The following is a 27,046-nucleotide window of genomic DNA, read 5'->3' as shown; positions in this document are numbered from 1 at the left end:
AATTATGCCAATTGCAAGATATCCCATCCTAAAGATAACAGTAGAATCACATCTGCTGTGTCAGTGTCTGTCAATATGATCTGTAAGTTTGTGCCTTTAGATCTTCATCCATTTATTTCTAATGTTGTCAACCCAGAACCCCAAAGAGGAGGTATCCATCACTGAGAATAGCTGTTACAAAGAGTCCAAAGAAATAAATGCAAATCAAAATGCCACAGACTTATCAGGCAGATCTATTTAGGGCATCATGAAGTAGCAATGGTTCATTAGCTGTAGCTCTAGTTCACAGTCTGTCTTCCTTCTATGATCAGCTCCTATTTGGTCATGATGTTCTTCTGACATAGAAAGAGTGGTCATGACTAAAACCCAGGGACCCCTAAGACCATTGTTCATATGTGGTGTGTAATATTTTCTTTACATTCTGCTAATTACAACAAGGGATATATTCTGCCACTGGAAGATGCTGCAAGTGATATTGTAGTATGTGGGTATGCATGCACCTCGTATAAGTAGAAGATTAAATACTTTGTGTGATAACTATAGTAGTGTGTGGTTGAGATGAGAACACTTGCAATGAGGGGTAAAGTCAGTTGAGGAAATAACCACTGCTCTACTTTGTGTTTCCAGTTTGTTCTTGATTGTGTTCTCAAAAACAGATACATGTTAGAAATGCAATCCCAATTCAACTGTGTTAGGAAGTAGAGCCCAGTAGTAGGTATTTCATCAGAAAGCTTCCATTTGTATAGAAGGAGTTATGCTGATTATAAATGGGCTGGAGTTTTACATTTTAACATCTTATGTTCTTTTTTCCCATGATTCCTTATACCAAGCTATAATGAAACCAGGAAGACATCACCATATGCAGCCCTTTGATCTTGGACTTTCCAGCCTTTACAACAGTGAGCCAGTCAGTGTGAGGTCCAGCATTAGCGAGAGACTCTGTCTCAAAAAAAAGAAAAGAGTAAATGAAAGAAAAAGAAAGGAAGGAAGGAAGGAAGGAAGGAAGGAAGGAAGGAAGAAAGAAAGAAAGAAAGAAAGAAAGAAAGAAAGAAAGAAAGAAAGATGCAGATTGATAGAAAAGGACACTAGATACTGACATCTGGCCTTCACAAATACAGGCACAGATGAGTCCACATACATATATAGCACACAAATAAATAAAAGAAGCATCCTCATAGTGGACAAAACTACTAACCTTGGGCATCAGATACAGAGAGGATAGCTTTTTCAACAAAGCAGAGAAACACAGGTGACAAATAGTATTGGGTATTTCTCAGAGTTTTGGTTGTGAGCCTTTTCTTTTAACCTCGGAACCATCTCTCCAGCCCTTTGGGGTATCTCTTGATACTCCCTTTCTCACTTGTAACTTTGAGATGTCACATACAGGAAACTTGGTTCATGGAGGTTGCCGTCACAAGAAGTTCCAACTTCTCATGAAAGAGGCTAATCTTGTGACCATCAAGGCCAGCAAATGTGTTCACAAGGGTCCAGTTAATTAATGACTATGCCCAAGGGGTTTGCTGATTTTAAGTTTCAGCCTCCATACTAGCTGCAGTGATTGTGACCATACTTTATTGCACTGAGTGCATCCTTCTTGATTCCCTGTTAGGAGGGGTCAGATGGAAATCAGTGATGCACTGAGGGGTCACTTTAGCTTCATCTTGGGGATGACATGTGGCAGTTTTGCATGTGCACAGCTCAGACATGCTTCAAGAGAAAATCTTAGAGGTCAGCAGCTAACTTCTAGCATCCAGCTATAATCTTCAAAACACACTGACATGTGAGGTGTGAGAGCTTGCCTCTGCCCCATCTGGGGAAATCTTCATCTCTGGGTTCCCATGGCTACAACATAGTCGCAGGATCTTGCTGTCCAATTGTCTCTCCTTCCCATTCTCCTTTTGTAGATAACAGAACAGTACCAAGGCTGAGTTTTTCTCACCACCCCTGTCTCTCCTTCATCTCTCTCAGGCAGGCTCCGAAGTACAACTCAGTGTCTGCTTCCTTGGGGACCATGACCTGATATATGACGTAGTGAAGTCAAACCTTCTTCAGATCAGAATGTTTTATACAAAACTTTACAAAATTAGCATATTACAAAAAAAAGACAGTTGGGAAAGAAAAAGGCTGGGGACATCTCTGCCTCCACTAAATCAGGCCAATGACAGAAGCACAGAGACACTCTAGAGTGTCTGAAGGTGGCCTATAGCTTGTTATACAAAAATTAAAAAGAAATAAAGACTTTGATCGATTTAACTTTTGCTGTAGGGGTTAAATGTAGGGCTTTGTTTATGCAAAGTCAGCACTCTACCAATAAGGAGGAGCTCCAGCCCTCATTATAATATCCTTGGGTGGATATTTAAAGTGCTAATGATACATATGACACATGAAGTCATATATAGAACCACAAGCAACAGAGCTTGTGCAGAAAGGCACACACTAGATGGATGGGCCCCAAAGTCTGCACACTGTGACATAAAACCTCTGTCATTTTGTACAGCATTAATATTAGAGCCAGTAAACGTTCTGTGCGCTGATCCTCTTCTTTTTCCGAAGTGTATTTTTTCCTAATAACCTGTTTCTACTTCTGATGCAATTGTATGACTCTGTTCAAGAACCTGAAAACCCTCTGAGAGATCTGCTGAACCTCAGTGTCACCATTGCTATTGCAACCCATGAAACTCAGAAACCAAGCTAGCAACAAGGAGAAAGCCTAAAAACAGATGCAAGGCTCAGAAAGAAGAAATGCTTGTGCAAACAGGTCACTCCCCTGTTTCAGACTGAACATAAAAATGATGTTGGCAGTGTGAAGAATCAGTTCTACTGTAGGACTGCTTGGCTCCAAGTGAAAGCTACGTGGGCTGAAGAAAAAAGTCTTTGCAATAAGACTTCAGCACTCAAGATAGACTAAGCCTGACACATTGTATGTTATAAAAATAAAAAACAAGTTTCATAATCTTGAATTTAAACAAGTCTGTTTTTTTTTTCTCCCACAGTGGAAGTAAGGCAGCAGGATCAAGTAGTTGTCTTTAGTCAGTATGACCACTATGAAACATGGAAAATAAAGTGTGGCTTTATTTACGAAGGGTAATGGATTTCTCCAGAAATAATTGGTCACATACTTTTAAACTTTTACCCCATAACAGTTAATCTTAATTGTCAACTTGACAGGACTGATAATCACCATGGAAATAAATCTCTGGGCATGTCTATGAGGGAGTATTTCTTGGCTATGTTGATGGAGGTGGGAAGTCCCACCCTAACATGTGGGCAACACCATTCCTTGGGTTGGACTTCCCAGATGAATAAAAAGGAGACAGAACTGGACAACAGCATTCAAATATCTGCTCCCTGTAAGATAAATCTTAAAAGGTCATATTAAATTTAATGACTCCAGGAGCCAGTGTTGGGGTGAATTCTGAAAAATCAGAAACAGAACAAGCCACAGCTAACCTCACCTTGCCTGCTTCTCGCCGATACTGTTTCCTAAAACTGGAAGCTTCTGAGTCCTCATCTATATGGATCTCAGCTGAACTACTGCTAAAAAACCTAAAAGCTTAAAAGACAATAGTTCCTGGTCCTAACACCTTATATACTTTTTTGCTTCCTGTCATCACTTCCTGGGATTAGAGGTGTATGTCACCATGCCTAGCTGTTTCCAGTGTGGACTTGAACTCACAGAGATCTGAATCATCTCTGACTCCCAAGTAATAGGATTAAAGATGTGTGTGCCACCATTTTCTGGCTTCTATGTCTCTCTAGTGGCTGCTCTGTTCTCTGGCCCCAGATAAGTTTATTAGGGTGCAGAATCTATTGGGGGACACAATATCACCACAGCTCCCTAATCAGAGACACAATGCGACCAGCTGTCCCATGCTACTGCCACCATGACCATGACTTCCTCTCCATCATGCACTGTACCCTGGAATTATGAGCCAAAATTAACCCTTACTTCCTTAAGTTGCCAAGTATTTTCTTCCAATAATATGATAAGTAACTAACACACAGAATGAAGGAGCTATTGGCTGATTGACAGGCCTGGACATTTGAGCAATATACAGATATACATAAATACACACACACATATATTATGTGTGTGTATTCATTATGTACCCTGAGGTATCTCATTCAGTAACTGAATGTCTTTAGGTCTTGAAATTTTACAGTCACTTCTTAAAATTTATTAAATACTAGTATTTGTTCTTATCACCTCTGCCTGAGTGCACCTATGAAGTATGTGTGGCGTAAATTTGGTATGTGGTCCATAGTCTATCATTTTAGCTTTAAAGTACTTTCTTTTAAGCCCTGTCCTACTGAATTTTCTTAATAAGATCATCACTTGTGGTGAATCCACATGTGTAAAGTGTGGCATATGGTACCACAGAACCTCAAAAAAAAAAAAAAAAAACCAAAACCAAACCAAAACAAAAAAATCTATCATGCAAAGAAAATCAAAACAAAATCTTATATTTGACTGCAAGTAGCAAGACGGTCTAGGTAAATAGAGCCCTTCTTTGCAGAACATTTTCAAATGCTAGCTTCTTTTTCTCCAAGCACTTGTTGACAGGATTGAAAAAGAAACTTGAGAAACAAAAGCTTTAAAGATGTTCTGATACACAGATCACCGAGATGCTCATCTACCTGCCTATCCTGACAACTATGTTTGCGAAAGGCTGATTTTCAGAGAGAAACAAACTCTTGGGAAAGGTGAGTTCCTGAGATCACGTGTCAGCTTTAAAAGTGACAAAGGTATGGCTTCTGTGTAAAATAATTTTGAAGCAAAATTACCAGTATTTTGGGGGGAAAAAAGACTGTTTTAGTAACACCTGGAGAAAAAAGAAATGAAAAGAAAATGAATCCTAGACTCTGTGTACATTAAGTCTGCCTAGAAAACGAGTAAGCAAGCAGAAGGGATAGTTAGGTGTTTGCTTACTTTAGGAGATGCTTTCCTCAGTAATTCTGTAGAGCTAGGCTTAGAAATCCATTTCTGATACTGATTTTGAATCTAACACCTGAGGCACTGGGGCATTCTTTTCTATGTGTGTATCTGGTAACAGTGCTAGGACACTTCCAGCCATAAAGTATATGAACATATTTGAAGGAAAAGAAGCAACAACTCTGTAAGACACAAGTTTGCCTGGTGGGCAAGTTGATCACTTTCCTAGTTCACAATGGGTTTTTCCATATTTGCAATTTCACTGTGAATGAATCACAAATGCTAAGGTACCAACCCTCTGACTTCATTCAGGAAAAGAATGCCTAGAGGGTCTATATTTGAGGAATTCTTCCTCTTGCCTTCCCCATGTATGCATAAGTGTAAAGACTGACTCCTGCTTTCTTCTGAGACACTGCCCATCCCCCTCAAACAGGAGACACCTGATTGAGAGAACTGAGCCTCTTCCAGCCTGATCCACAACTACACTGGTCCATGTTTAGGAATATTGGGAATGGAAAGAGTCATGATTGGTAATGCCTAAACCAAAGTCTGACAAAACCAGGAATGATTATATGTCTGCCTCAATGTCTGACAACTGATAATTGTAAAAACTCATATTTGCACAGTCAGTGTGGCCAGTCAGGACTGGTGAGCATGGGGGGCTGTTCCCAGTCACTCATTTATACCTTTGTGAAAAACTCTTCTCATTCATGGCTGCAGTAACTAGATGTTTAGTCTCTTTTCCTGTTGCCAAGATATGATTGTGAGGAAAGGAACTTCAGGGAGAAAGGGTTTATTCTGTCTCATAACTCAAAGAATGGTCCATAATCCTGGAGGAGTTAAGGGAGTATGAGATTGAAGCTCTTATCTGTAATCAGGAAGCAGAGAAAAATGAATGCTCATTCAGGAACACCACAGGGAATGGCAAGACCTACAGTGAGTGAGTCTTCCCACCACAGTCAATATAATGTGGACAAGACCAAAGGCACGCCCAGAAGCTACCTCCTAGGTGATCCCAGATCTCACAAAGTCTACAACCACAGTTAGATATCACACTAGTAAATCATTGCTCAATGAAGGGAAAACAAACAACATAGGGAAGTCTACCTAAGAAATAGCCAAGTGGAGGGCTTCTAGAGTTAACATATGCCATTTATTTAGAAGATTAGTGTTTCCCCCTTAGATCAGGTTGCTAGTAGAGCTTCTAGACACCATGACTGCTCTAGGAATTGTCAAATGCTTATCTTGGGCAAATCATGGTGAACCCCAATCACTGTGTTGGAAGTTAGAGCCTTCTCTTTGAATATGGGAGGGAATTAGCAGGATCCCGTGTTACAGCACTCTACAGACCCTGGATCTAGCTATGCTGGAAGCTAGATTAAACCCAAGATTCTTCAGATATGTCAACTGCTAAATTTTATTGTGTTGGAGCAATCATGTTGAAGTTTTATAACACCTATGTTACAAAAATTCCTAACTGAATGATGATGATATTCTCCAGAGACTTGTCACTAAGGAAAGGCTGATAACTTGACAGAAAAGGCAACTGGTGTCATGAAAGGGCAAGAATGAAAAGAAGCAGAAAAACCAAACAGTCTGCTAATGTATTATCCAGAAGCATTCTTGTTATTTTAACACTATGCATAGAAATAATTAACTGCCTGATACATTTGCCTTGTATATATTTTTTAAATCATACAGTCTACTTTGATGTTTCCACTTGGCTCCTATAAAATTAAACTGTGTTCATATTTTCTTCCAAATTACTCACTCACCATTACCCATAACATCTTCCCTGAGCCCCACTTGCTCATTCAAAGCCATAATCCGTGGCTTTCTTGCCTTAGGCTCAAACATTCATTTTCAGCACTTCATATCCTCTATGATATCTGTTTTCTGCTTGTTTACTTCTAATATCTTCACTCTGCTAGGTTCTTTTCCAGACATCAATTTCCTGTGTCTGGTTGGCTGTTTGTTGATGCTTCTTGGATGCTTAAGTCAGGTGTTAAAATTTGGTTTTTGTATAATCTTTTACTCACTTTGTAATAAACTATTACAGATATGATAAGATAAATCAAAGGGAAAAAAACAAAACAGAAAAATTGTCACAAAGATAGAAAACTATTTCCAATACTCCAGGAGTTAAATTTAACATTATCACACATTAAATTTCAACTACATCCAAAAAAAAAATTGTACCTTAGAAAGAAAAAGAAACATGCAATTAGCTGTCTATTTAATAATTACTTAAATTTAGGTAAGAGGTGTGTATTTTTCAACTCTCAACTATTAGTATTTATATAATGGTAAAATACTTTTCAAGATTGTTACAATAAATTTAAATGGCACAAGGCAATTATAAGGTACCTTCCAAGGTGACTGATATAGGTGATATAGAATGAATGCTGTGCCCAATCTCAATCTGCCAAAATTCATAATATGATGCTAACCTTCAAACTGAGGGCATTTGGAAATGATAAATGGAAGATAATTAAGCCAGGATAATCTCTCACATGAGATTAATGTCCTTATTAAAGAGAACTTGAATGACTGTCCCTCAATGCTTCTGCCATGTGAACATATAGTAATACATGGGCTTTCTGTGGACTAAGAAGCAGGATCTCTGTTGACCAGGAATCAGGGTCTCTGTGGACCAAGACTTCTATGGACCAGGAAGTAGGACTGCTGTGGACCAGAATGTAGGATGTCTCTGGGATCTAGGAAACAGGACCTCTGTGAACCAGGAAGCAGGACCTTTGTGAACCAGGAGATAGCACCCCTGTGGACCAGGAAGCAGGCCTTCTCTGTGATCCAGGAAGCTCCTTGTGAACACTGAATCTACTAGAGGCATGATGTTGGGTTTCCAGCCTTCAGCATTTTACAAAATAAACCTGTTTATAAGCCACCCCATCCTGGCACTGTTTTCTTTCCTCCTCTCCTTTCTCTTCTTTCTTTGTTCCTTCCTTCATTCTTCATTTCCTTCCTCCCTTCTTTTCTTCTTTCCTTTCTACCCTCCTTCCTTTCTTGTCCTTAGTACCCTAAGAAGACTAAGAGTCTATGCATATATTATGTAAGTCTCTGAAATTTCCTTTTACTCATTCTGAATTTGTAAAGAGGCAGGCCTGTGATACAGTTCTTATTAAGGGGAGAGCAAATTCCACTGATCGTCTTTAAGACTTACTTAATACATGACAAGTGCTTTTAAGATTAACATATGTAATTACCTATGGTACTTTAGAATCTAAAATTAAAACATTACTTATTTCAATACACAAATAAGATCTCCATGCTCCTTAAAGTGCTGTGGCTTGAAGAAGAGAAGATACATGGAAAATAAGTTGTGGTATTCTGACTCAGTTTAAATGTAGTTTATACAAGTTTATACCGTGGGAGATCTTTTCCAACAATTCAACCCAAAATGAGGAAGTTCTGAAAAATGTTATTTTATTTGTGTCATGAAAATCAACATAAACTTTGAATATGGTTTGAGAACCTGCCAACTTTCTAGAAATAAGCTTAGCTAGCCATATGTAGCTTTTTTCCCCATTCTAGAAGTAGAAACTAGAAAGAGAATGTTAATGTAATGGCCTTGAACTTCCTCTGCAGAATGGAATAATTTAAAACACACTTAAAGGGCTACAATGATTTGTTAGACTTTCTAGATTGTAATTTTTAATCAGATGGGATATCTCCATTAGGGAACTTATTTCAGTTGTTTTCTATTTACTAAAGTAAATAAAAATCCACATTACTTTTGGCTGAACAAAGATCAATAAGCTCAGGAAATAATAGACTATAAAATCAGCATGAACTCAGCATCATGTGGCCAAGCGTGTTTTTAGAGGAAGCACCATGTACATACAAAGCCTTTCTGCTTTAACCACCACTGAGGATTCAGGAAATCCCATGACAGGAAGTGGCTTTCCAACTCATGCAGAACATGAATGAGACGTCGTCAGATGAAGGCATTGGGTGCTGACACATGGAATCAAGAGAGCTTGAAAAATGTGACAGGGCTAGCTAGTCAGGCAGAACTTCATAGGACCTTGTTGCCTTGTAGTATTGCTGGCACAGAGCTTGGCTCAAATGGACAATCATTAAATATACACTAAATGGATGAATGAGTATGTGCATAGTTTGGAATAGTTAAGAACAACTCACAGGAGTCTTAACAATGAGCTATGTGTTGTTTTTACATAACAATATTCTTAATTCATCATTTTCCTTCATTTTTCATTTTCTTCAGTAAGATGGGAGAGAGACAGAGAGAGAGAGAGAGAATCTTTGAATGCTCATGCATTGTTCATCTGTTATCAGAACCAGTGACTTAAATGCAGATCTCAGCAAATCTCTTCCTCCTCATCCCTCTTGACCTGCTTTGGGCTTACAGCTATCATCATTTCTGGGCAAAATTAATGTCATTGCCTCTTAGCTGATCTTCCACATCAGTGATGCCAGACTCACGCTTGCAAATGCAAATTTGCTCATGTCATTCTAAATAAGAACCCCTGGAGAACATTTCTGTTTCTTTGGCCTAAAGTTTCACATTCTTCTGTTTTATCTGAGGCCTTTTAAGACCTGGGTCTTCTGTAGATAAGCCATCTTTTCCCCCATCTTGACTCTAAGAAGCTTCTAACTCTAAGAACTCTACCACTGCTCCAGACGGTCATAGAAAGAACACCCAGGCTCAACCAGCTGTCAAAAGTGTTGAGCCTAAAACACAAATGGTCAGGTCAGTTATAACCTCAGCCAGCAGTTTCACAGGCCTCTCTGATGTTCCCTTTGGCTAAATTATGTGTAGGATTTTGTCCCAATGCAGTTTCTTTGAGGAAACTTTGCATCACCAGACAGGTTTTATCAAGGCCTCTCCATAAACTCCATGCCTATTCACTGTTTCTGTCCGAGGATTCTGCTTCTCCTGCCTGGAGTCAGAAATAATCCAACTACCCTTGTACCATTTCCCAAGTTCTCTGGGTCTTAAATGTCAGCACACAACCCTACTTTATCAACTCCTTAGTTGATCTCCTCCACTGATCATCAAGCCTCCTGTGGGGATTATTTCAGCAAATAGGCAGGGGGACACAATATCAGAAGCAAAGGGGACTTGTGTCCTCCAAGAAAATACTAGCTATTTTCAGAACCATTGGTGTTTTCAATTCTTAGGCACTGGCAATTGCAAACTGTCATTAAAAGGAAGCTGTGATGACTCTGTGAGGCATGCAGGATTTAGCCAATCATTATTTTACTATCTGCAAGAGTCATATCTTCAAAGACTATTTCCCAAATCCCAGTGGCCAATTTGCAAACTCCACACACCTAAAATTCAAGCTCTGCTACTGACTGGCTCTGTGTCCTCAGGGACATTAATTTTTTTTTCAGTGTTACTTTCCTTATCTGGAAATGGAGATTATCAATATGTGCCTGACACATGGTTTTTATAGATAATTTAGATGCCTAAGATAACACAGTAGAAGCTCTAAACAAATCTTCTTTGAGCCAATCTCTAGAGTGGATCTCATTCTCCTTTAGCTTTGTAAAGTATCTTAATTGACAGTCATGGCATTCTGAGAACAGCAGACAAGAGTCTGCTCTTTGCTATGCCCACACACTTATGCTCTGGAGATGAAGTTGTATGCTTATGACAGTCAGTTATGTTTGCAGTCAAATCTCAAGGCAGTTTGTACAAGATCCTTGGAGGAAGAATACACATTCCTGATAGTGGTAACATACAAAGCAATGTGGTGGATTTGAAAAAAAAAAAAATCATGAAATTCACAGATGTCATGATCTTCAACACAGTTTCACTAGTCATTATTTACAAAGCATGTAACCACCAGTCAAAATGTATCTAGTGACTTTTCAGGCTTAGATAATCATTTATGAGACAAATTTTGACACACACCACAAATACATACTTTTTATCATCATCATCACCATCATCATCATCATCATTGTTGTTATTATTGCTTTATGAGCAAAAACAGTAAAATGCCTACTACTCCATGTTGCAGAATCTGGATTTTCTGTAATCTTGGCCAAAAAATGATTGGTATAACCCAAAGTTATTTCTGGCTTCAGATTTCACAGCCAGAAAAATGAGTTATCTTGGAATTTGTAAAGCTCCCAATTATACTGCCAGACGTTCATTGACCTTCTAGCAGAGAAATGGTATAATTTGCCAAATAAAATCATAGGACTAGAATGAAGCAATCTTTAATGTCAGCTCTGCCTCAAACATAAGGTGGCTCTCCTCCTCAAACATTTGTTGGATGCACTTCTTCTGACCATTGTGCCTTGCAATTCAATGGGAACTTTAAATTTTGGGAGGTGAAAGCTTAGAGACTATATAGAAAGTACTGGAAGAGTTAATGTACTTGAGCATGGTGAAACTGCAAAATATACTTCTCAGAGCTTAGAGATATCTTTAAAGTTTAGACCAAATTATGTTTGGGAGGGGGAAATGTGCCTCAAAGTAAGAAAATTATGGACATGTATTCAAAAAATCAAGATTGGAAAAAATGAACTGTTGAGGACTAAAAATGTACCAATTTCATAAAAACAATCCAGTGTCTTCCTAAACTGTCATTGTTAAGTTAAAGCTCCCCTTGCTTACAGTTCAGGTATTGTTATAGATCCAAATGCACACACCTTGTGATGACTGAAAGACTGAAGAGTCCTGGCTTCATTAATTCAAAGTATAAGCACTTCAAAATCTATTTCACTGAGAAAGTGGTATGTTTTGGTGCTTTTCATCATTCCACCCCCTATTACGTCTATTGAAACTGTCTTCTGCAGCACCATGATGCTCTCATGCATGGAGACTAAGAACGTCCAAGTTCTTGTTCAATTCCAACAATGTAACACCTATATTTTAACTATATCATCATCATCACCATTTAATTCCTTAGTCTTCTATCAAGCATCCACACATGTTGTCTGTTGTCCAAGCTGCCTCCAAGGCTTTGTATTAGTATCTGCCTGTGTACAATGTATTGGTTACTTTTCTCATTGCTGTGACCAAATACATGACAGGCTGCAACTTAAGGAAATGGGAGCTTATTTTATCTCATAGTTCAAAAGCATATCATTCATCATAGTAGGGAATGTATGGCTGCAGGGGCAAGACACAGTTCTGCACATTGTATCCACAGTCAGGAAGCAGACAGTGATGAAATCTTGGGCTTAGCTTGGTTTTTCCTTTTCATTCAGTTGAGGGCCACAACCCAGGGAATGGCATCTACTTCCCACATTAGGGTAAGTCTTCTCATCTCAATTAATCTCAATTAATCCTTCACAAAAGTGCCCAGTGGCTAGTGTCCTCAGGAATTCTAGACTGTGTCAAGCTGACAAACAATATTAACCATCATATGGACTCTCACTAATATGGATTCTCTCAGTTTCTGCCAGCAATGGGAAAATACCCCTAAGAAATAAAGAGAATGAAATCATCCTCTTTCTTTAGTGTCTTTGGGCTTACACTCAAGACTGCGTGTCTCCTCTGTAAGGCAACTCCGGCTTTGAGTGACTCAGCTTAGCATTTTTTACATTTTATTTTCATAATCCCACTGCCCTGAGGTCTTATCTTCTTCAGACTATATCTCAACTTTTTTAAAAAAGGTATCTCTGATTCATCAAAGCTTAGGTTGAATTCCTCCCTACCTCTGAATCTTCTATCAATTAACTTCTTTCTTCTAGTTGGAACATCTTATGTATTGTCACTTTCTGTTTTATTATAGCTACCCTATGCAGACTTAACATTCTAGAATTCTGTAGGAAGAGGATCAAATGCACCCCTTTATCTATTATATATCCGACATACTTCTGTAACATAAAAAGGAGCTTTTACATGTTCAGGCATTTAAATGAAATTCATACCCCTATTCAAAAGAGTCTATAATTATTATGACTAGTTCCCAAACATATCTAGGGTTTCAATTGTCTAAAATGTATCTTCAATAGAATAAATATAACAAGCTGAAATATTGTAAAATGGAAACATAGCTTGGAAGGTAAGCAGCAGGGGAAAATACTGAGAATTGTAAGTCATCCCGAAATCCCCAGCTTCTAGAGAGAATAGTAAAGCCACTCTCTTTCCAAGAAGAATCTTCAAAACGAAAAAAAGCAAGCAAATCATCTGTAATCTATGTGTCTGAAGAAGACAGGCTATTGATCACACACACACACACACACACACACACACACACACACACACACACACGTTACGGTACCATACCCCCTTCTCCAACATGTGTTTTGTTTTCTAATTCTGTTTCTGAACTATGTGTGATAATTAATAAATTCATTTCCATTCATTTCCAAACAGATTCATTCATTTATCCAACAGGGGTAGTAATATCCTACCCAGTGGCCCTCAGAATATTTGTGGAATTCAAATGAAAATGTAAATGGTCAGACTCTAGTCATGAAGCATTTTTCCTATTTAAGAACAAAATATATTTTGCAAATATTTTTATTGTGTACATTACCATGGTAAACACCTGGGTTGAGAAACATATTTCCTGGCACTTTTGGAGTCCATTAAAAAGTTATTCAGGTAACTATAAAAACAAAATCTCCAACTTCACCCTTATAATCAGTGACATGTAAATATGAATGACAAGAGATACTGCTTTAAGAGTCAAATATTTATTCTTGGATGTTTAGTTCCTGTAAATGGACCAATGACCCATCATCATGCACATCAGGTTCACATCTGCTTAATGCTCCCAAATGGAGTAATGGAATAGCCTGAAATATAGATGTCATAGACTGCCTACTCAGGGGCCAGAAGTCTGGCGGCCTGCTTTCCTGGAATGGTTTTCCGGGAACAATGCACTCTCCATGATTAGTTTCCTTTAGACAAAAAATAATTGAATCTAATGCTCTTGTGTCAATGAAAGCACTTAGATTATCTTCTTTATGTGGTAGACCCTAGGTGCTCCAAGGTCTGAAGTTAAAACTTGCCTTTGATTAAACCTCGTCTTGCCCTATACATCTTTATGCATAGCAAATTAAAAGCTATTATCACAACATATTAGCCACAGTTTTAATGCCCATGATGCTTCTAAAAATAAAAGAAAACAATTCCCCATTATAATGGATACACTTTCTTAGTTGTCCTCTTTATATTTATCATCTGTTATATGTTACTTACTAGAGTACAACAAGCCAATGCTAAACAATAGAGAAAGATACAACACCCCCAGGCTTTACAGTATAGTGAAGAACAAATATAAATTTAAGATCTATCTTATTAAAATAAAACTTTCCTATGGACATCGAAGAGGACCAGGGAAAATATGAATTTATGGCTATCTAATTGAAAATGGAATTTCTCATTTACTGAATTGTGGTTCAGCTGAAGAAGGACAATTAACTAAATGATTCTTTTGAAAAAGGCTTTTAGGTTTGCGTTCATATTTATAATTGTCATTTGTGCATAACTGTTTCTGTTTTCTCCTAAATAGCCTTCACATATCTGGAAATATAGAGACTGAATCTAACAAGGAATGACCAAAAGAAATTATCTTGGTAATCTTACCTAAAAGAAAATAGTTAGATTTAAGATAATTATGCTCTGTGGGAACCCAATTTCTGAAAAAATCCTTCTCTACAGGGACAGTGTTTGCTCCCTACATCAATGATAGCACTGTGGTCCTAGGGTGAACTTTGTGATCACCAAAACTTGACTCTCTCCGAAACTTCAGTTTCAAGCATCTGCATGAATGACTCCCAATGCATGTCTTTTGAACTCACTTCCTCTCTTTGTCAACTCATCCTTGCTACTCATTTGGAATTTCCATCTTCTCTGTGTTCCTCCAATGCTGTAAAATTTGTCTTTCTGTGTGCTGCTAATATTTTACAGTCAATTGCCATTGCCACTGCCTGGAAGTCTTCCTAATATGCTTATTTTGTGTACTCCAGTATCATGGAATGTGCACAGTTGTGTCAGCTGCAGAGGTCAAGATCAGCCAATTTTTCTCTGTATAAAAATGGTCTAGTAGCCGGACGGTGGTGGTGTACGCCTTTAATCCCAGTACTCGGGAGGCAGAGGCAGGCGGATCTCTGTGAGTTCAAGGCCAGCCAGGTCTACAGAGCGAGTTCCAGGACAGACTCCAAAGCTACACAGAGAAATCTTGTCATGGAAAAAATAGTCTAAAGAAGCCAAAAGATTGGATACCTCTGAAATAGAACATTCCTTAGACTCAGACTCAAAGGACACTTAATTAAAACTTTTGTTGCTGTTGTTGTTGTTGTTTTTAATATTTTTTATTTTATAATTAATTTAATTTTATGTATCAGCCATGGATTCCCCTGTCTTCCCTCCTCCCACCATCCAGCCTTTTTCCCCAATCCACACCCCATTCCCACTTCCTCCAAGGCAAGGTCTCCCCTGGGGAGTCAACCAAGCCTGGTAGATGCAGTTGAGGCAGGTCCAGTCCCCACTTCCAGACACCAAGGCTGAGCAAAGTGTCTCATCACAGGTCCTAGGTTCCAAAAAGCCAGCTCATGCACCAAGGACAGTTCCCAGTTCCACTGCCTGTGGGTCTCCTAAATAGTTCAAGCTAATCAACTGTCTCACTTATCCAGAGGGCCTGATCCAGTTCCATGGGAGCTCCTAAGCTATTGGTTCACAGTTCATGTGTTTCCACTAGATTGGCTATTTGTCCCTGTGCTTTTTCTACCCATGGTCTCAATATCTCTTGCTCATATAATCCCTCCTCTCCCTTGCCGATTGGACTCTTGGAGTTCCACCTGAGGTCTGGCTGTGGATCTCTGCATCTGCTTCCATCAGTCACTGGATGAGAGTTCTATCATGAATGTTAGGGTATTTGGTCATTCGATCACCAGAGTAGATCAGCTCAGGCACTCTCTCGACCACTGCCAGTAGTCTATAGTGGAGTCATCTTTGTGGATTTCTAGGGACCTCTCTAGCAATCTGCTTCTTTCTATTCCCATGGGGTCTTCATTTATCATGGCATCTCTTCCCTTGTTCTCTCACATTGTTCCTGATCCAGCTGGAACCTCCTGCTCCCCTAATCTCTCCCCACCACACCCTTGCCCTCCATTGCCCACACCCCCACACACACCCAGTTTGCTCATGTGGATCTCATCCATCTCTCTGCTGCTGGGCAATCCCTGTGTCTTTCTTAGGGTCCTCTTTACTAGGTAGCCTCCCTGGAGTTGTGAGTTGCAGTCAGGTTATCCTTTGCTTTACATCTAGTATCCACTTATGAGTGGATACATACCATGTTTGTCTTTCTGAGTCTGGGTTACTTGTGTTCATTTCCAGTCTCTATTGGTGCCCATGAAAGATACAACACTTGGCGGGTGACCACATACCAGGTTAGGTACTTTAATTTAGGGTTACCTATGCTAGATAGCATACTATGCCATTATCATTCAGCAATGGTGGAAAGAATAATCTCTCCCAAAAGTTTAGAAATGGGATGATTAAGATTGCTATTGTAAAGGAAACAGGAGCAAGAAAGAGAAAAACATGGATTCTTCCTTTAGATGGGGGAATGAATTAGTAATACATTCTTCTCTTGCAAGATATCTTCCCATTTTTCAACTATTCTCCTTGGGACACAGAATGTATTCTTCCACCTATGGGGTACAGACTCTCCCAGGATAGATAGCTATTCTATAAATACTTCTCCTTCCTAAGCTTCCAGACTTGTAAATAAAACAGATTGCCCCCTGAATCATTTAATTCCAAAATATTAAATTTTGGATCCTCAAGTCGATATTTTTGATGTTGTTTTCATTTGTTTGTTATGTTTTTGAGATATTACCAAACCTGGTCTATAACTTCTGGCCTCAAGTAAATCTCTTGCCTCAGTTTCCCAGTTCTGCAATTACTGGAATGCCACCTGCACCCAACTAAAATAAACACTATTAAAGCTGGGAAAGAGCTGGTATTTTTTCCCTTACAAATGTTGGGAAACATTTCATGAGAAAGCTGGTTGAAACAGCATAACTAACTGACCTGTTAATATTTAGTCATTAATTACTAAATTATGCCTATATGCAAAGTTTTGCAAGAATGAAGCTATATAAACTATACTAATTTCATTCAGTATGGTATTCAAACATACTGTTTTTAATATATTAGTCAAATTTATATACATACAATTAATTGTATAAATTTTACTTAATATTATTTCTTTTTGTACTATGAATATAATGGAAAAAATACATAAATAGTTAGAGTCTTCTCTTTTCTTATATATCACATTTTTGAGAAGTCCAAGGAAATAAAAAGTGAAATCTTCCACAAGTTAAAGATGAAAATACTACTGAGTTGGGCACACAAACTTTGCAGATAGGCACCAATGTATTCCACCACTCACAACATTACCCCAATCCCCAAACATCACTAACAGTACCATTCCCCAAAACAATGCCACTAAGTTCAGAAAATACTATGAAAACACTACATTCTATCTTGGCACATCAAACATATATGGAACAGCTGTTTGCAAGCCAGTTCTTCCAAATACTCCTCAAACTCTAAAAATAATTTTCTAGAAGGAATATAATTACATACCTGGATACCTGGTAACCTTTCTCAATAAAACAGGAGATCTGCCATGCAGCTAAAGTGAATGGTTATTTAGAACAAGAGGGTAAATCTTTCAGGGCCAGTGGTCACTTCAGAGCACTGCTTGAGTGACTGAATCTGCTCAGTTGAGAAGGCTGGATGTGATTAATTGCATCAAGGCAAATGATTCATTCTTGCCACTGTAAGTCATTTTCAAAGTCAAAGAATGCAGTACTTCCTATTTACCTCAAGTTATAGTGGCCATTCACAGTATATCAGGTGACAGAAACTTTGGTTCACATCCAGTTTTGTGGGGAAGAAGGAGTCATTGAGTAATTGTCCAGCGCAATGGGAGACAGTGATCTATGTGTCACATTTTCTCATATTGAAGGAACTTCCAGTGTTCTCACAAACTTGGATTTATAAAATCTTTTTCTTAAGAGTGCCAATTGCTGTCATGCATCTTATATGATGTGTTGCAATCAATGAATGGCTATTTTACAAATCAAGCCATGAAACAGTAAAGAAGCAAAGTAACTGTTGAAGATCTGACACTAGCAAGAAGAGAAGGTTGGAGGCAACTGAAGTGTGAGTTTGATTTGTGAGAATGCAAAGATGTGAGTTGAGTGACTTGAACAGTTATTAGGAAGATTTCCAGCAGTGTGCCTAAGCTGGCTCACACTGACTTGGCAAGGAAAGCCTGGGTGCCCCTTCCCAACCAATTGTAGTGAGATCTTGAAAACAGTTGCTGTGCAGATAATTATACCATAGAATCCAGCAAAGTCAACTAATCATGTCTCTCCATCTGTCTGTATAAAAAGTAATTATTAAATGCCTTACTGGATTTTAACAAAATAGTAACATTATGCAACCTGATTTCCAAATGAATATTGGAAGCAGACAGTGAGACCAATGGCAAGGAGCTCACTCAGCATGCTGGAGCACTAATTAGCACAAGAGAGATCTTGGACTTGGAGAGCAATGGGAAAGACAATGGATATTTCCCTTGGAAGTTTTATGTTAGATAGACAATTTCATTTGCTGTTCTGGGAAAGTATAAAACCCATACGTTATATATAGTCTCCTATTGTTTATGCTGTTCACACTGTACACACAAAGACAAACTAGACTGTAGGTAGATCTCCCTTACCAGATCTAAGACGATGGACCTGTACCAGCTCAGACTTGTGTAGCTGTAGTTTTCCTGTGTCCCACCCAGTCCACAGCCACTCAGACTCAAGTAAACACACAGAGGCTTAGGTTAATTAAAACTGCTCATCCATTATCTCAGGCTTACTACTGACTAGCTCTTATACTTAAACTCAGCCCATTTCTGTTCATCTATATGTCGCCATGTGTTCTGTGGCTTTACCTGTGTGTCATTACATGCTGCTCCCTGAATAGTGGGCTGGCATCTCCTGACTCAGTGTTCCTCTTCCCAGAATTCTCCTTGTCTGCTTATCCTGCCTATACTTCCTGCCTGGCTAGTGGCCAATCAGTGTACCAGTGGACAAAAACATTATCCCACAGCATACTTGGTGTTGAGACAGTGAGTAGAGGTTGTGCTTTTTGCTGGTATGTGTTCATAGAATTCATTTAAAGTCACTTTCATTAAAAAAAAAAAAAAAGTCTTGGAACCTAGGGCCCATGCTGAGACACTTTGCTCTGCCTTGGTGCAGGGAGGAGGGGACTGGACCTGCCTCAACTTAATCTACCAGGCTAGGCTGACTCCTCAGGAGAGACCTTGCCTTGGAGGAGGTGGGAATGGAGGGTGGATTGGGGGGGAAGGGTGGGGAGTGGGAGGAGGGAGGACAATGGAATCTGTAGCTGATATGTAAATCAATTATATAATAAAAATATTTTTTAAAAAAGTCATATTTCCCCTGAAACTATTCTTCATAAAATAAACTTTGACATGATTCACCATGTAAATAATGCCTATATAGAAAAAAATATATATTTATTCTACTTGTGGTATTTTTGTTACAATGTCCTCATGAATATCAATATGGTGTTATTTTATCCATTTATGAAGGATAAAACATGGTCTGGTGTATAAGTAGATTGTCAATATTGGGACGTTGGACTTCTAGGACAATCTACCTCTTTGGGAAGATTCCTGTGATATATTTGAATTTAGAAACAAGGATCCCTGATAATTGATTTTATCATGTAAAATAATGTAGAGATTAAATTGTTCGTAGCAGTAGTGATAGTGATAAGAAAATCAAAATCCTCTATAGTTAAGACACTACCTGAGGCATGAACAAACTCTGAACAGACCTATACCAAGAGATTATAATTATGCCACATTTTGTCAAATGGAGGGATGAATTATAAAGATATAATCACCTGTTCTAAAATCTCACAGCTTACAATTGGGTATTTTCTGAATCACATTTGCTAAACCAACAGCATGATGATTGAATATATAAGCATTAAAAAATATTCTGGGGATAGAATCTCAATATAAATGTAGTATTGAATGCCTGGAAGTTCCTAGTCTTACAAGATAACTTGTCAGAACAACGTTACTTCTGATGGTCCTGATTTAGATCTTTCAGTTACTTAACATGGATGGAGTACTATGGCATGTGGGTATGTGATGACATTACCCGTCTTGTCATATGCCAGCTAGCATGGGCATGCTCTTGATCTAAGCCTCTCAGAGACAAGCCTTTCCCCTTGGCCCCTTCTACCCTGGCTGTAAACTCAGGTTATACCCCTTTGGTTCATTCTACCTCCTTTACTTCAAGTTAACATAAAGTAGTTCCAGAGTCAGATAGGGAGTAGAGTTCTAGACTTGTATTGTATTAAAAGAGACAGAGACAGAGAGACAGAGAGAGACAGAGACAGAGAAAATGCATAGCAAAAACAAAGATAATGAATGGTCAAAGCATGAAATCTTTACAGCTTAGGAAATAGCTCATCTCCTTATAGGATGTCTCATATAACCAATAGGGGATGAAAATCATCATATTGATAGCCAGCCTACAAGTATCTGCTACCAAGATACATGGCAAATAACTCTCATGGCTTGAAATAGCACTAAGCATGGGACAAGACGTCTATCAGTCAACTGCAGTAGACAGATCAGCAACACAAGTGAGAGAAGGGGGCAACTAATTCTTTCCAAAGACAGCTCACAGCAGGTTAAAAATATAAAGAACATTTTTCATAAATGCATTATCTTTTCCCGGATTTTCCAAATTTATGAGAGATTGTCAATGTATAGCCACTTAAGGTCTGATTCAAAATCCATAACGAAAGAAAGAAGTCAGCAAAGACAGAATGAATGGACAGTGTTCAGCACAAAATGCAATAGTGGATAATACAGAATGATGAACTCAGAGGTCCAGAAAGAAGGTAGAAGCTCCATTGGCAGTAAGGTATGTCCTTTCAATACTACCAAGCTCTGTGACTGTTGAGCAGAGTGGGAACCCAATCCCATGTCCCTGAAACACCTACAGTCAAGCCCTCAGAGAGCAGAAAAGGATGAGGCAGGCTAAGACCAAAAGTACAAATGAGATTATCTTTTCCCAAGTACAGTGGGAACTGGACAAGCTGGTATTGTTTTTGAGAGGTAGACTGCTCCCTGCAGACACACTAATCCACCTATCCTTGGGATCCTAGTCATACAAGGACAAAGCATACTACCAAACTAATGATACTTATATACTTCTATAGTCCAACATGTATAAACTTTCTTCCTGAAGTAAGCAATGCAGTAAAGATGTATTATAAAAAGTCCAAGAACTCTTTGCCTAGACCACCACTAGTACTAGATGCTTCTGAACAACTTTGTCAGAACTATGGCTACTCTTTGTAATCCCTCCTTGTTGGTCCAGCCACTGCTGGATATCTGATTTTGTTAGTAAATTAATCTCTCCTGTTGACTTCTCTGTTAGCAAGTTACAAGAAATTGTATGTCTTTCATGTTTCTTTTGAGTGTAGGGTCTTGCCTCATTTCTCCAGCACAGCTGGACTGTAGAGACTGGATGATAAACAGGTGAAGGAATGAATGAGCTCTTTAATGAGCAAGTTCTTCAAAACTGACTCGTATGTTTCACAAAATGTGCCACTCATTGTTGTATAACTAGCCTAAAGATAATATACTATATATAATACACTCCTTCAGGCAGGAATTCTATATAACTTGCTTTCTCTCTTTGTTTTTTGTTTTTTTTAAAAAAAAGTTCTGCTGGGCGGCAGTGGCACACACCTCTAATCCCAGCACTTGGGAGGCAGAGCCAGGTGGATATCTGTGAGTTTGAGGCCAGCCTGGTATATAGAGAGAGACTCAGGAGAGCCAGGGATACACAGAGAAACCCTGTCTTGAACAACCAAAAAAATAGATAGATAGATAGATAGATAGATAGATAGATAGATAGATAGAGATAAAAAAAAGTTCTATTCTTTAGGCATCATTAAGAGAGTACATTATATAGGTTAGATAGTATTTAGAAGACTCCAAATCATGACCATTATGGTTTATACTCTGTCTCCACATCTAGTGTTGTGCTTGGAATATAACCACTTTCATAAATTACTGGGTAGACAATGGACAGTAATCAGAGTACTAACCATGGCAATTTAAAGCAATAGATTCACAATAAGGCAGATTCAGATCGAGTAAGACTTTAAATGATTTATAGTGTATGCAAAAATATAAAAATGGAAGAGAAAAGAAAATGAATGTAGACATTTATATAAAGAAATAGAAAGTTTTAAAAAATAAAGTTTTAAAGAGACAGTAAAGGTAATACAAAAAATAAGCCATGTAAAGATGGATATTACACAGAGAGTCTGGATTATATTGTCTTTGGAGTGCTGGAGAGGTCCCCTGAGGTCCACAGTGATGCATCCTCTGTAGACTGCTGACCTAGTCTGGTGATCAGATGGCCAAACACCCTGATGGTCTTTGGAGTTTTTAACTGCAGAGAGACATTTGATTGCAAAAGCTGCTGAGTTAAATCAAAATGTATATTTTAAAGATATCTTGATTTCAAAACTCATGTCTAAGGATATTTTGCATTGGAAAAGAGGTTCTGCTTTTGTTTCCACAGAAGATGAGAAACTGTGGATTGCTTCCAGGCTAATATGAACCAGCCAAGAGCCCCTGAAAGGTCTCCAATGACACCATGGCCTAGATCATCCAACATACAAAATCAACTTCAAGGCAAGTGGCTCAGAGAATGCAGCCTCACAGACTATTCAAGTAAGGATTTAACTATAATTCTTAACTTTCTCAGAATCCCTATTATATTGCCATCACCCTCACCCAGCAGAAAATAGTATGAGAAGTTACACCCAAATTCCAAAAATATTGTTAATAAATGTTTATTTTTATTTCAAGCATGTTGAGTATAAATGCAATCTCTATCTAAGGAAGAAAATGGGATAGAATAATATGATAGGATAAAAGGGTAGATTATTAAACCTACTTTTAAGAGCAACAACTTGTTTAAAAATGTTTTACTTTGCTATGGGTTTTAGTTTATCGATACAAATTTGAATTTAATTTTGTTAAACTGTGCGTATATTTTTACTCTTGTTTGTTATCATGTATATACAACCCATTTAAAATTGTTATGAGTCATTCAGAAATACAGATTAACAGTTCATCATCTATGATAGTCAAACTTATAGTCATGTTAAGTTTTCTAGGTAACTTAGATATAATTCAATTAGGTAAGTAATCTTCAAACACTTCAAAGACCTATAGAATGTGGCATTTAAAATATTTTAAAAACTTAGACTTTTCTGGACAATGAGACATGTCTGTTCCTGGCAGCACAATTTACTTCAGAGAGGAGGATGGACGTCAGAGACACTCCATATGAAGTTTATCTTCTTCTTGGCAAAAATAGTAAATTGGGCAAGAAACTGTTCTTGTCTGGACTGCTTGATAAAATGCTGTATCGACTGGACATACAGGACCCTTAGGAAAGTGACCACTGAACTTTGCAAGGCAAAATGGTCCCTCAGGTTCTTGCTTAACAGAAGAATCAGCCAGACATTCTCCAGGACACAGAAAAAAGTGATTGAGAGACTCTAGGCCTATGGGCTAAAGAGAGATGGATGCCCTAACATTACAGAGGAACTTTGGATGACTGTCCAGGCAGGCAGACAGCTGTCTCTGTTAGTATAGATTTTGGGAAGTTGCTTACAATGTTCTTTTTTTTTTTTTTTTTTTTTTTTTAGGAAATATTATATCCTTCTGGGTTCTTTGATGTAGTTAAAGACTAGATAGTTATAATTTTCCTTGGTTATTATAAAAGATAAATTAGATATGGAATCTTAGGCTCACAAATATAGGACAGATAGGATATCTTCTTTATTTTTGCCAAGTACAAATAAACTAGATATTATAACTATAATTCTTGCTTGATAATTGTTTTGTTATATGTAATTTTAATAGGTTAAAGTTAAAAGCTTCCATTTGTTTAGACAGAAAAGGGTAAGTGATGAGGGAATGTCTTTTCTGATACTGCAAATACGTGTTGCTCTGATTGGTTGATAAATAAAGCTGTTTGGCCTATGGCAAGGAAGCTTAGAGGTGGGTAGGAAATTCAAAGAGAGAGACAAGAAGAAGGCAGAGGGAGATGCCATTGAGTCACCCAAGGAGCAACATGTAATGGGACACAGGTAAAGCCACGGAACATGTGGTGATATATAGGTTAATAGTTATGAGCTAATTTAAGATATAAGAGTTAGCTAGCAAAAGGCTTGAGCCATGGCCATGCAGTTACAATTAATAAGCCTCTTTGTGTTTACTTGGGGGATGCAAGTGGAAGATATTTGTGCTGACCACCCACAGGCCAGGACACAGGATATTTTCTGACTATAATGGACCATATGAATAATTTCATAACATCAGTAAAGAGTATAATGCTCCTTCCAGGACAGCAAACCCAAGAAGACAAAACAGCTCCATCCATCCATTCATCCTGAAGGTACTCAAGCCCACTCTAAATGGTGTCAACTACTGTCAATACTTGAGACAAGATTTAATTTAAATGTAATTCTGCATTTGGATAAAAAGACAACAGTGCATCCAAATTATAATTTACATGAGTTACCTTCATCTACTAGACCCATTCCTCTAGACCTCTGCTCAGAAACAGCACAGCCCAGACCCCCTTTTAATCACTGGGTTGGTAATCGATCAATGAGGCACTTTGTCTTGACTAGTAATACCCTGGCCTTTGTCATTTCTTCCACCCAGGAGGTGTATCTGAAAAACAGTATGTACTACTGGTAAAATACAATTTTAAAAAGTCAGACAAATGCATTGCATCTACAAGAAAAGTCTAGTTTTCTTCAAAGCTAGTCTGTCCCCTCAATTAGCAAAATGTGTTTTGGACCAATGATTCTGAGCACCATCCACGGAGAAGTCTTGAAAATTTTCTTCAAAGGATAATGATTATGGGTCTCATGCATCCTTGCTAATGGAGTCAAGCAGGAGTCTTTATGTTGTAAGTAATCAAAAAATTACCTTTGGGACATCACTGCATGCTGAATGCAAAATAACAGAACAGAATGGAATGGAAATTAAGTCTCAGAATTAGACACTGCCAAAAATCTCTAGAGTATTTGGCTTGATGATTCTCTGAAGCATTCTGGAAGGCAGAAACTCCTGTAATGGCTGAGGCATGAAATACAGCAACTTCATGGTCAAGTCAGTAGGTTTCTTGGATGTAAGTCACATGGATTAACAGTATACAGATATAGGTTGTGAATAATCAAGAGCCTGTCATAGTTTTCTGTATTTCTTATATTTTTTTGGCAGGAATCTCATAGAAGTGTGTTCATCCTCTAGGAAAAGACTAGTTATTCTGTGGTCCTTACCCATGGCTGTACATTGGATTCAAATAGGGTGATTTTAAAAGGATTTCCATTGAGATACATCTGTGGAGGGTTCCATCATTTCTTCTAGGATAGGGTTCCAAGTCACTAATGTTCAGCCAATTTTCTAGTACTTTGTATCAGGATAGCCAGAGTTGAGAAGGTAAATCTTAAGTGAGTCCTGGCCTCATGCTTTTAAGAGCAGTGTACCTTGTTTTATTGAATATCAGATTTGACCGGAGGATCCTGTATTTCTTGGTAAAAACTGGGGATATATGAGCAAGGCAACAGCTAATATTTATTAATTAAAAGGTAAAGATGTTATTTGTTATGGTTTTAATGAATAAGAATAAATCATCTTATTTGATGTAGAACTATTAATGACTTGGTAGCACTAGAAAGAAATGAAACAAAAATCCAATTGTCCTGTGAAGATATGGACTTGTGTTAAGGTTAGAGAGACAGGGAACAAGGCCAGGAATTTCTATTGAGAGCAGATTGTCAGTCACCACAAATTTCATAGACATAGTTAAAACAGCTCTTCCCCATGGCTTCTCAAGAAGGCAGAGCCAGCAAACATTTATTTCCTTGCTTGAGAGGCACACTTCTCTGTTTGTTTTATTTTACTTTTTTGAGCTAGATTATTCCTGAAAGGAAGTCCTTGTTTCACCATTACTGATAGCATATTAATTGGCAATCACAGTGGAGTTTGTCTATGACAGCTGAATCATTTAGTTCTGTAGACTCACAAAAACTCTCCCAAACCAGCTCCATTAGAGAGAAACAAAAAGGCAATTGCTGGCTTAGAAAGTTTGAGCAACAAAATTCCTATCAAAGGAATGAAATTAAAATTCCATTAAGTTTCTATGATTGACTTACAAAGTGAGCAACCTAACTTTTCCCCCTAAATGAAATAAACAAAATCTGCTTATTGTATTTTTTTAAGGCCAAGGATTATCATTGCTTCCTGGCATTTATGGCTTCATAGTCATATGCTGCCAAGCTTTTTTTGCTTCATTTGAGCTGTGGAGAACAATTAAGATTTTCTTCTGTTGTTCTTTTTTGAAGCAGCAGGGTAACAAAATGGAAATCAATAAATTTCAATTTAACTACTATAATGGCCAATGGGTTGGTTGGAAGAAACTTCCAAAAAGGGTAAAGAGAAAATCTTATCAATACCAAGTCAAAGATTTCTTTTCTAATTACAAATGGTACCCTTCCTTTCCTCTCAGATGAAGCGCCTGTTCCCCCTCACATCAAAACACGGTTACTGGTTGTGGTGGTTTGAATATGAATGCCACTATAGACTCACATGTTCCCATGCTTGGTCACTAGGGAGTAGTACTTTTAGGAGGTGTGACCTTGATGGAGTAAATGTAGTGTTGTTGGAAGAAATGTGTCACTGGAGGCAGGCTTTGAGTTCGCAGATGTTCAAGCCAGGCCCAATGTGGCAGTTTACTTCCTGCTGCTTGTGGATCCAGATGTAGAACTCTCAGCTACCTCTCCACACCATGATTGCCTGTGTGCCACCATGCTTCCCTCCATGCCTAACATGGACTAAACCTTTGAACTGTAAGCCAGCCCCAGTTAAAGGTTCTCCTTTTTGGATTTGTTTGTTTGTTTGTTTGTTTTTTGTTTTTTCAAGACAGGGTTTCTCTGTGTAGCTTTGTGCCTTTCCTGGAACTCACACTGTAGACCAGGCTGGCCTTGAACTCACA

The 27,046-nt window shown here is 38.2% G+C and overlaps 1 protein-coding gene across 3 annotated transcripts in view; it reads right to left on the bottom strand.

The window, feature by feature from the left end:
* The window catches only part of Nyap2 (neuronal tyrosine-phosphorylated phosphoinositide-3-kinase adaptor 2), a 280,606-nt gene that overhangs the window by 171,244 nt on the left and 82,316 nt on the right, over window positions 1–27,046 (bottom strand). The gene's annotated exons all lie outside the window — the stretch shown is intronic.

The sequence above is a fragment of the Onychomys torridus genome, chromosome 23, assembly GCF_903995425.1.
Source record: "Onychomys torridus chromosome 23, mOncTor1.1, whole genome shotgun sequence".
In the NCBI taxonomy this organism is placed as follows: Eukaryota; Metazoa; Chordata; class Mammalia; order Rodentia; family Cricetidae; genus Onychomys; species Onychomys torridus.
Note: the sequence above shows the minus strand (reverse complement) of the source record. Positions and strands in the feature narration are given on the sequence as shown.